Below are 12,784 nucleotides of genomic sequence, written 5' to 3'. Positions count from 1 at the left end.
CTTTTTTTATCAGACTTATGTTGTTGTTTTGGCAACGGCAATCTATAAAATGAGATCCCAGCCTTGCTCCGATCCGAGCTGATCGAATGCACTGTTTCTCACGGGGCTCTTGCGTATTGAATGGAAACGTAAAGGACTCGCACATGTCACTTTATACTAGGGTTGTCAAACTCACTTACATAAGAGTAGGCGCACACCATTGATTTTTCGTCGGCCGATAGTTTAGTCGGGCAGTTGATCAGTATTGGCATGTATGGGAGTGCGCACACTACGCCGATTCGATTTGGCCGATTTTTCATACAAATTAAAATCGGGCACAACTATCGGCCAACTAAATATCAACGGTGTGCGCCTACTCTAAGAGATGAACCATGAATACCATGATGAGACCATGTGACATGCAATAAATATTTGAACCATGTCTATATTGTCACGTCTGAAAATACTAATAACATTAGAAGTCTATCAACTGTTAAACAAAAAATCATCGTATACAACAATTTGACTGACTTGGCACACTCATCAATAGTAAAGTTAATTTTTTCAGCTGGATTGACATTGAAAAACTGACGTTTGACAAGGCAAGGACGACGTGATGCCTGCCAACATTGTACTTTTGTCTTTTGAAAATTTCTGTCAATTGTCAACCCTACAAAACTTATGCACTCACCTTTTTCGTGGCTCTCCATGTTATGAATAATGCCAATACTTTTTCTTTTTGTTGTTTTCAGTTAAAATTAGGCCAAAAAGCGGTTATCTACGTTTCTGAAAACTTTCTAAGCGATCGCAGCCCTCAGCCTACATCGTGTTATCGACGAGCAGGCGAAATGAGCCTCGAAGGCTTACCCTCAGCCCTCCGTTATCCTGAGAATGGAATATCTAACATTTTCCATGTAATTGCATTCGATTATTCGTAGCAAGCAGTTGAACGGTTAAATGATTTATGTTGATAATTAACATTAACGATACCTATTTGAAATGCTGTACGGAAACTGAAAATAGCACTGTTTTGAAGACTACGTCATGGTTTTGTGACAATGGAGGTGGTTCATCATCATCATCATCATCATCACCACCTATAGGACGTCCACTGTTGAACATAAGCCTCCCCAATGATTTCCAAGTTGCCCGGTTGGTTGGTAGCGACCTGCGTCCAACGCCTTCCTGCTTTACGATGTCGTCGGTCCACCTAATGGGTGGACGTCCCACGCTGCGTGTAGTTTATTATGTAGTTGGTTCCAGATGGCTATGACTAATACAAATTTTATAGTGCGGGTTTTTTGCTTGCTAAAAAATCTTCAATCTATCCCTAAGTCACTAGATGCCTTTCAAGTAATTCCTGGAAAATTTCAGAATAACAAAATTCTTGTTGGCATGGATTTCGCAGATAAAGCTCTTAGCGTGAATTTAAAATAAACTTTGAAATAAGTAACCTTGAATTAAGTAGCGATATCTTTGAAACCCGAGTATTAGTAGTAGACACTAAAATTGCATTTTAATTTACCTTATAATCTGGAATTTGGATAATCTAGATAATCATTATTGTGACCCCAGTAACCCCCGGCCATTTATATAAAACAAAGCCAATATTAGGAAGGCCTCAAGAAATATTTTTTACAAATATTTTCACGGAAAGCACCTACCAAAATTATGTAAATTGTCACCATTTCTGCCTCTCTTTCTTTCGCATTTCTAGCTTTTTCTTTTTGCTTACGTATTTGAGTGTCCGTGGAATTTATGTTTTACCAAATTGCGGTAGACCGATGCCATTTTGAACGTTTTATGTAAAGGGTAAGAAAATTTGTCTGGAAATCAAAATGTTAAAGTCTTTGTAGAGTTTATTTTGGTTTGCCTAATAGTTCTTTACTTTACAAGATCAAATAATTATAAGGGTTCTAGTTTTGAGACTCTTATTATCAAGCCTTTTAATAGGTATTATTATCTTAGATGATAATATAAATAATTAAAATATGCAGTAAATATTTATTTGAGCTAATTGTCTTTGCATAGTAGTATCGTAGTTTTGAACATGAATTACTTAGTGTGGCTATAATTCAAGTTCAAAATACGATTACTATAATTATGCATAGGTCCATATGAATAAGAAACTGAATTTGAATTAGTTTCTTCAGACGACGGTCCTAAGGTCAAATTATATTTTACCATTTAGGTAAGTATGTAAACAAAACAATAATTAATTCAGTCATGAACTTTTAGCAGATGTATTTGCTGCTATATTTTGATATAGGTACGACGTATTAAATAAATGAATAAACCATCTTGCATCTATTAATAATAAAAACAACTGTCAAAAACCTGTTTATTTCTTATTTGAATAATAAAGAGCGATGCAGACATAACAGCTAGTAGATTTTCCCATAACCCTAAAAACTAAAAGCCGCATTTCCGCAATCAGTCTCCCGTATACCTGCAATAAATATGCTGCGATAAACGTTGAAAACCCCGACGATCGTACGTCAGCAGCAGCCATCTAACTTAACGGACGACTGGACTAAATTGATTAATAAAAGTGGATCCGTCCCGTGAAAACTGGATCTAACTTAGAATTAATTTTTGAACGCTTTCGAGCATGTGCGAGGTATTAATAAACTATTTAGACGTAAATATAGCCCGTCTTTACGAGGTTCTAAATGTGACTCTTCATTTAATGAATTTTAGTAGTACTTCAAGTTTTTAGGTAAAATTGATGTAATTTTTAATGTCAATCCGATTACCTTTCGTTCGTTCGTTTCAGCGGAATGACGCCCACTCACTGCTGGACAAAGGCCTCCTCCAAGGATTTCCACAAAGACCGGTCCTGCGCCGCCCGCATCCAGGCACCTCCCGCGACCTTCACCAGATCGTCGATCCACCTAATGGGAGACCTGCCCACACCACCTCTTCAGGCTCAGGGTCGCTCGAGAACTTTTCTGCCCCAGCGGCCATCGGCTCTGCGAGCTATATGCCCCGCCCACTGCCACTTGATTTTAGCGATTCTGCGGGCTATGCCCGTCACTTTGGTTCTCCTGCGGATCTCCTCATTTCTGATTTAATCACGCCGAGGCACTCCGATTATTATCCATGGTATCCGATGGTAAATCCATTAAAAATTGCGAGACTACGAGTATTAAGTGTTCATTCAATTACCCATCCACTCCCATTCTCATTCATTTCATTACACAAAAACAATATAGGCTTTCATAAACAACTTTGTTGTTTTAAAAGGTTGTTGACATTTTTAATAATGGATAGATTAGTTTCATGTTTCGTGTTGCGTAGTATTCATTAATTTTATACAGATGAATTTAGAAGGTAAGTAGGTACTATAATTATTTACGCAGCAGGTAATATATTCTATGTCTATTACCTACCTACAGCAAACTAGTAAAAAAATTGTAAATCTGTTAGGTCGCTAGTTACTATTAGGTAATAATATTCATCCCGTGGTATAGCGAAAAAAGAGTTTTATTTTGTTACATAAACTTCCATTCAAAACTAGTCTCAAATTCGATGTGGCAGTCGCAACATGAATATATGAATTCGTATGAAGATTGCATAGTCGACGCCTCGGGCTCTTTCCACAGGCTAAAAATACGCGCCATCTCACCTACGAGGAAAAGTATTAGTATGAATGTCGTACAATAAATCTATTGTTGTTTACCTAAACAATATAAAGGTCACGAGGGCTATTCTGTACAGGTACGAGAACCTGATTGTCCTTAAATAGGTACAGGTACAACCGACCATAAGAAGGGTATGAGTACCGAAATTAATATGTTTACCGCAACCCAAATTACAAAGCCGTTTATAATAATAATAACAAATATTACAAAATGCGTTTGAAAGTAAAAGTCAATTTACCTTTATCTGCATAGATTGTTAAATATTAAAATAAAAGACTAAAAACACTGTAAAGTTTTGCTCTTATGGAGCCTTTAGGTACATGTCTCATAATCTTATTGCCCTCCAGCGCTTCAAGATCAACATTTGGCAAGTGCTGAGATGAAGCGCCGCTAAAAAATCGTTCTTAATAATTGATGTACAATCTCCACCCTTTTGTTAATAAAGACTAGCATCTATTCCAACAACAAACGCAACAAAGTCTCCAAATTTCTAAGAACGGCGCAGGTGGTCCATCAGGAAACGTCCCTTCCTTACAACGATGTGTTATTATCTACACCCACTCCAGTTCCGGATTCCAATCGGATCCATTATGTTATTATTCCGTGCGTAAAATGAAACGCGTCACGCGAATATCCGGAACATTCCGAGAGTTCCTTCAGGCCTTATCATTGTGACCTTTTCTGTTACTATGTTTTAATAACTACGCCGGCGCTGTATTGGTTGATAATATTATGATTGAATAAGTCATATAATAACATATTAGATAACAGATTGATGAATCAGTGTGAAACGATGTAGATAAAATACTATTTCTTGTTATAGAAAAGTCCATTATGCATTACAGTGAAGCTGTTTATTTATTTAATTAACACTAGAAGGGCCGGGCTGCATACTATACCTTCAAAGACCGCAGCGGTCAATTTGACGGTACTAGAGATTAAGTGAGAATACTTATGAAATTATTACAGATTTAAAAAAAAAATTAAATAAAAATAATACAAATTTATTTTTTAATAGTAGTAAACAATTTAGCATTAAAGTTAGTAACATTTGTAACAAGTAATAGTTTTTTTAGACTCTTTTGCACATTTTCCACAAACAGCTTTTTTACATGTTTCATTTTTTTACAATTACTATTGATTTGACATTGCCACCTCTTATTGTTTGTAGTACATGGTTCACTTGTTTCAGAATTAGTTTATTGTCTCTGAGTCGCAGTTGAAGTGGATTTTTTTCACAAATACTCTTCACTTAGTTCGCTCACTAGTTGAAGGATAAAATCATGCTGAGAAATTTTTATTCCTGTGACTTTTTGATATAGAACCACGAGTTTATAGCTGCTAAATCAAGTATATTGTAAAAAAAAAGTCTCCGATTTCCAGCTCTTACGGTGTATTTGCGTGCCATTTGATCGATGATGTCTACACCAAATTTTGTAGCATTATAAAATTCAACTGTTTCAGGCAGCTTTTTTTATCAGTACCTATGCTTACGTTGGGGTGTAGAATATACTCAAAATAATAACAATTTTTACTGGTTTTCCTTGATAGGTAGTAAGGGTTATATCGGTCTCGGTTTTCATTATGAAAGTTTCATATCTTATAGTAAGAATACCTCTACAAATCGGTGGTACTTCTCTTTTGCACGCCGCATTGTTCCAACAATTATACTAGTCTTTTCGACCATTAGTTTTTTAGCCAAATTTAGAGACGTGAAAAAGTTGTCAGTGGTTACGTTTCGGCCCTTTTGGAAATAGGGTTGTACTAGTTTCGAAACCACATAACCACGACTGCTCACCGAACGAAACCAATGTCTACTGTAAAATGTAAACAAGCTAGGCAGTAACAACTTACTCAGAATTCAATTCAACATAAATAAAAACAAAAGTACCCACATTAGTTTGAAAAAATCGTTGTTTACTAATCTTATCGCCGCCTTTATATGTATGCCGCCACATTGACGGTGCGCGGTCTTAGTAGGTATTTGTCATCGAAACTCATATACAACATACTGTTATTTTCTTTTTCATATAGATTTAGCTTAACAATAGCAAATTAGGAAAAGTCATAAAATATGAAAAGAAACAAAAACATAGTTTGTGAAATATTTAACAATGAAATTGCTTTGCCGCCAATTTGACTGCCTTGGTCTTTCTAGTGTTAAAATGCAAGTGAGCTTACAAATAGATCCAAAGCGTTCACATTTGAAAAGCTGCAGTTACGAATTGCAACAAAAATTTATGATGTACTGCCATGTCAACTCGACAGTGCAATTTAAGTGCAGTGGCACAACTTTTTGGCTACTTTGGGTGTCGGGAACTATTTGATGCTGATTGTAACTAGCTAATCTAACCTAATATGCAGATCAGGTAGTAATTAAACTACCTGGTAGTTTATTTCAGAGCCAGTCTGTCGGAGCAAAATAAACCCTAATTCAGGATTAGATAAATCATCGTAGAAGTGATAAATAAAGTAAATAAACTTAAACTGAGCTCAATAGAATTAGTTCCACTTGAATAAGGCAGGCCGCTACCAACCGGGTAACATAAAAAGCATTGGGGGAGGCTTATGTTTAGCAGTGGACGTCCTGTGGCTGAGATGATGATGATGATGATGATGATAAGGCACAAAACTGAGTTTAGTCTAGTACTTCCAAATACAGTCGGTCACTACATTTTGGTTGCAAAACAGCTACTGTTACAACCAAATAAGAGTGACGGGGAAACTTGAAGTGCCAGTCTGTATAAAGGAATGTAGTTTAACATTACTTCTCTGGCTGAACCGCAGATGCTTCGCGCAGCTCTCATTACCCTTCTGTCCTGATTTCCACTTAACCTAATCCGCTTACCATGGATACTTTTATGCTGGATAGAAAATTAGGTAAGTATATTACTTTTAGTTTTTTTCTTTGATTTTTCACACACCAGCTTCGACAACCCGAGGCCGTCAGTGTTCTTTGTATAAAAGCCTCGTCTCACATCGCGAAAGGCGATACAGTGTTGATCCCTTTCCGAGTTGATAAGTCTGCTAAGAACTTAATAGTTATTATTATTATTGGCTTTGGGCCTTCATTTGCGCCATCTCGACCAGGTTTGATCTATTGTGGCAGCCCTTGTCTTTAGAGTTCACTGCTTAGTCCCGTTGAGTCTATAAATTTCCAGATTCTTTGGAGCGTGATATCTGCTAATAGTTAATAATAGTTACTTACTAGTGGTTTCTGTGAACTCTTTACACGCCAAAAATGAATAACTTAATCTGAACGCTAAAAATAAACAGATTCAATTATTATTCCAATCAGAATCCATTAAGTTATTTTAAGCCCATTGAGACTGTGTTATTTATAGCAGCTGTCCCAACTTAGTCTATACTTAGTTAGAACAGCGTAATGTGTTTTTGGAACAATAGTAATTAGTTAGAATTAATTACCGTTAACCCTTTGACTGGTCTCGAAAAATATGTTTTGAACCTTATCCCATGGTAATAGAGTTCAATATACAGATAAAACAGTTCAGCCACTAGTAAAAGGTTTGACCTTTATGTCAAAGTCCTACAATAGGTCACTAGGGCTAATTTTCTACTGAATTTGCTTGTAGGAGTGTAAAGGGTTTTAAAATTTTACCGGGAACAGCTGAAAGTTGTGATTCAAATCTAATATCAAAGCCTGCAGAAATATAATTAAAACGCCCAATTCTCGAAATCGCAGGGACTAATTAAAAGATTGCGAAGAAATATACCTTTAAAAGTCCCCTTCTCAAAATCGAGGGAAGTAATTCGAAAAAATACGCTTTGCCACTTTTGGAATTCTCTATAAAAGTTAATATTGAGTTGAATTTATTTAAATTTTAAATCGGTAAATAAATTAGAGTTTCAAATAGGTACAGTAAAAACTTCCAAAAGTACCCAAAAGACACTTTTGTGGTGACTGTTTGAAACCATAGCGCAAAAGCTAGTTTATATTATTTTACTTATCATACATTTTTAATTGATTAATTTAGAACTAGTTACGAGTAGATGGTGTTGGGTGAAATTACCAACCAAACGAACCTAGAATGTCCAGCATGTAATACAATAGGATAGGATGGATAAGCACGCAAAATGATTTTTAGACTCTTCGTGCTCTCACCTAAAGTACCTAAACCCAAGTCAAGGCTAACCACCGCAACGGAAGTAAAACACCATGTTAAACATACATTATCTTCATTCTTATCCAGCTATGTACATTACATACAACGCTTATCTAGATTATTTATGTCTATGTCTCAACACAGGTGTCGCCCTACCGGCGCGGAGACCGATACCTCCTTCCATAAATCACTAGCCAGCACTTGAAGTAATGGAATGGACCCAGATTGTGCCAGCCAATAAATATTCAGCCGTATTTAATTAGAACTAAATACTAAAATCCTAGAAGAATTACTGTTCAGTACCTCTAGTACGAAAAACTTTCGAGTTCGTTTCGTTGCGTATTCAAAGCACGGTAATACTATCTATACCTTNGCGAGATACTAGCAGCCAATACATTGCGTCCACAAGACACGCGCGAGTTGAAAATACGCGCGTAAATCGCGTCATTCATACGCTCGTGTTCGCGCGAAGACATTCGCGGCGAATTCGCCCTCCTAAACAAGGCCTTATCTCAAACAAGCGGTCTCATCAGAAAAACCCAGGGAGGAGGCAATTTTATAATATTTTATAGTATTTTGTTACTTTTGCGACTGACTGTACCAGTCCCAATTTATACAGACGTGTGCCAGCTATATTACAAGGATGCCCGTGGTTTCGGCCATTGTCAGTAGGTGCTTTGTTTCCAAGTTTCTAGAACATATTAGATGTACGGGTATCAACGGGCTTGATGAAATTGATTTCTATCATCGCCTTAAGCTTCAACCACACCAACGCGTGCAGATCGCCATCGCCGGCGCGATCATAGGCCAATGACAGGTCGCGCGACCCATGACAGTCCGCGCGACCCATGACAGTCCGCGCGACATATCATAGTCCTTTGATTGCGCCGGCGATGACGATTTGCACGCGTTGGTGTGGTTGAAGCTTAAGATCGGACACTATTGGACACTCTAAATGGGACTATTCTATTCCCACCTCTCGTTCCCACCGCTGCAACTCTTGTGTAGACTGTAGACTAGTCAATTGACATACATTTTATCTGTCAAAATGCGACTCTCCCATGGATGGCTATAATATCACAAAATCAGTTTTTTTATACACAAAGAGGAAGTTCTTAACCTGCGGAAACTGATGATCAGGCCGAAGGGGAATGCGAGTTCGCCCAGAATCGTCAACCACAGAGGAACTGGCTATCTTAACTCCTACTGTTGGAACACAACAAAGCGAACTATATTTATTAAAATATTTCAATTATTGATTTCAAATAAAATCAAATCAAAATAAGAAAATCCACACTAAAGACACTTCAATATTATCTCTTGTCATTATTCATCACATTGTACAGTCAATTGTTTTTAAGTATTTATTTTCGAATTCAAGTTTGAATCGCAAAGATTTTAAAGATATGCAAAAATGTTACATTGTTACACATTTGATACGTTCCCACGTTGTCCGTCTTTGTTTTTTTTTACAATAACACATCCTCCTTTTGTGTCGAATTCAATCCAACAGTAAAATGTAAAAGAACTGCAACAGCACGTATTGTTTTATAAAGGAACCGGGTTTTTTCGGCTTGTTATGATGTTTTCTGAAAACACTGGAACAACAAAGAACTGAGTGAGTGACACTAGAGCAGTGGTTCTTAACCGGTGGTCCGCGGCGCGGACCACTGGTGGTCCCTGGAGGCATTCCAAGTGGTCCACGAACACATCGTAATAAATAAGTGACGTGACGTGATGAGTCGAGTCAACACAACGCAAACGGCGCACAGTGGGCGAGAAATCGACCTCCCCTTTCATAGGATTTTGAAAAAAAAAGTGGTCCCTGACAAGACAGAAAGGTAAAATGGTCCCTCGTGACTAAGGTTAAGAACCACTGCACTAGAGTCACTAGCAGCAACACTGTGTGATAAAAAGAGTTGCGTGATATTGTCGCCGTCACGTCTTTTTTTGCAACTATTTGACAGTTCGGACACAAAATAAGATCATCGGAGGCACTTATTGTCACGCTAAAAATGTGAACTCTTGAGATATTTTCAGATTTTACGTGAGTAAAATCGTGAATGTTTATGAGAAGTAGTGCTTCAGGAACGTGGTGACTGGTTCAGTGATTGATTTATTGTACAAAACAGTGAAATAATCCTGACCCTGACACACAAATGATATCCAGTGTCATCCAAAACCGGTTTCGTTTGACAGCTCGTGGTTGTTGCTCTATTTTGAAGGAATAATAACTTTATGGTGTAGGTAGGTATTTTATGTACACGCGGGTCTCTTTGTGGACTCTAGCTGGTGTTTACAAGACTATTGGGTTTCCTAAACATGGTCTAATCCACGTATGTCATCTAACGTACTTGGCGGTCTTTACACTGTACGATTTTAACTTGTTACATGATGAAGATGACGTGCGTGTATAATAATATAAGTACTTAAATTACAGATTATTATTTACTAGCTTATACCCGCACCGCGGCTTCACCCGCGTGAAATTTAGTTTGTCACAGATCGTCATAAATTATAGCACATTCTGGGTTATAAACAATAATACTGTAAAGTTTCATCAAAATCCGTTCAGTAGTTATTGCATGAAGGAGTAATAAAAATCCAGACATCCATACAAACTTTCGCATTTATAATATTAGTAGGAAGTAGGATAGTGGGATTCGAGCGAAGCGGAGGGCATAAGCGTCCAAAAAAAAATCTTATCGATGATTTTTAGACTACAAATTTATGGGCTTATCCTAGGCCTACTGGTACAGTCAGCGTCAAATAGTCAGTGAATCTTCTTCTTAGTCGGGCTCTCTTGCCAGAGTGGTCGTGGTGGCGCTGACGAGTTACACGGTGGGGTGTTCGATGTCATCTCCGAGGGTAGCTCTCCTGGCGATGTGCTTCCATTATTTCTGACGGCTAGAGGCGTCTCGAGTACACTGGACTCAGGTGTGATGACTATGGTGGACTCAGTGGCCTTTGTGATGGCATCTATCCGGCGGGTTGGCGATCGACCGCGTGCTCTCTTGCCTTCCACCTGGCCCTGAACTACCAGTCTGTCCATCGAGTTCTCAGTTCTAGAGACGTGACCAAAGAACTTCAGTATTCGGAACTCAGTGAATCAAGACACCTAAAATGCCCAAAAAGTTGACAACAGAATCTTTTTTTCTACTTTGGGTGTTGCGAACTATTTGCTGGTGATTGTACGTGCCATGTAAATCCCACTATACAAAGCAAATAACGGCAAGTGTAAAGACCAAGCAACAGTATACGGTTACAATACACACATGTCAAATGTTATGTCAATTGAACTGTCACGCGTAGGCCGAATTACCGCGTCGTTAGCGCTAGTGTTGTGTTTAATTAATATGTTAATTTGATATCGATTTCGTTTGATGTATGCTAAATTAGCTTTTGGTTAATGTCTTATCCGAATTCAATTAGAGATTAACCCCCTTCCTAATAATGGTTAAACGCTTGTTGAACGTGACGTGATAGTGACGTTTAGTTTAATGTCATTTTACGAGTAGAACAGTGTTCAACAACGCGTGTAACTTTTTATTAGTAGGGGGTAATCCCTAAGTCTTGTTTTGCTAATTTATTGTTTTTTTTTTCAGGTACTGTTTTCATAAGTATTTTGTGGAACGTATTAGGTAAGTTTAGCACGTAAATTGTTTATAATGTAATCTACATAAATACGTATCAAAGTTATAAAAATAGGTATAATCATGCCAAAATAAACGTAGTTAGGTATTTCATATCATCTACTTTAACGTAGTTACTATTCAGCAACTGATGGCACAATGTATGAGACTTTATTAAATTGGATTAATTATACTGAATATTCCAAAGCAGGTCATCATAAACTTTTGTTAATGTTTCAAAATTAGGTATACTGAATAATAATTACACAAAGTGGAACAAACTACACCACCCGTAGAATTGAAACTATCACTTTATAATCCAACTAAAGTAATAAAACAAATATCGACATTAAACACAAAGTGACATCACTACATCACCCTTTCTTCCACACGGATATCGTGTTACAAAGCAAAATTCCCGCCATTTCGCGCACGCTAAAATGTCCATCCGTCTCTCTCGCACTTACCATTATACTATATGTGTAAAAGAGACAGATATAGTAAGGATATATCGAAAGCTGACAAGTGTGTGCCCTGATTTAAAGGATATGGGAGGTTGATTTCTTTTTGTGTGACTAAAATGTTATTAATTTGATGTCAGATTGTTGTGTAATGGTTTTATAAGGCATCTGACAATTTAAAATGATACAAAGATTAATGAGAATTGTTTTTGAAGTGATTAATTAGATAAAATATGTCTGTGTATCTAGTAAAACTCCTATGTTCTTCTGATTAATTTCGTTGTGGGTTCAATGACAGTTTAACTTTCCTCGGGACAAACTGGTCTTTTTGGTAAGTTTTTATTGGCGGTCAAGCTGTAGATCCTGGCTACACAGGAGTTGCAGCGGTGGGAACGAGAGGTAGGTCGTAGAAATAGTCCCGTATTCTAGTAAAAAAAAAACTAGTCGGTAATAAACTAGATATTATTTCTTCTAGAAATCTGTCCCCTTAAGATTTCTAGAAGAGATCACTCCCTAGTGAGTGACAGGACACATTATTATAAGAGGAACGCATCAAAAAAGCTAGATTATAAAAAACTAGAGCACCATAGGCCTTATACAGAAGCTCAAAGTTGTACAGCGTGCTATGGAGAGGGCTATGCTCGGTGGTTCTTTACCAGATCGAATCAGAAATGAGGAGATCCGTAAACGAACTAAAGTCGCTGACATAGTCTGACGGATTAGCAAGCTGAAGTGGCAATGGGCAGGGCACATAGTACGCAGAACTGACGGCCGATGGGGCAGCAAGGTTCTGGAGTGGAGATTATCTTAATTAATTTGATCTAAATTAGTTTTTTTGTTGATATCATTTGGTTCCCAATAAATATTTTTTCTTTCTTTCTTTCAAAAAGAAGTTGCTAATCTAACTTCTTATGCGCTTTAATAAATTATTTTCATTCTCTTTG

The sequence above is a fragment of the Ostrinia furnacalis genome, unplaced genomic scaffold (assembly GCF_004193835.3).
Source record: "Ostrinia furnacalis isolate ACB-3 unplaced genomic scaffold, ASM419383v2 OfSCF0183, whole genome shotgun sequence".
NCBI lineage: Eukaryota > Metazoa > Arthropoda > Insecta > Lepidoptera > Crambidae > Ostrinia > Ostrinia furnacalis.
Note: the sequence above shows the minus strand (reverse complement) of the source record.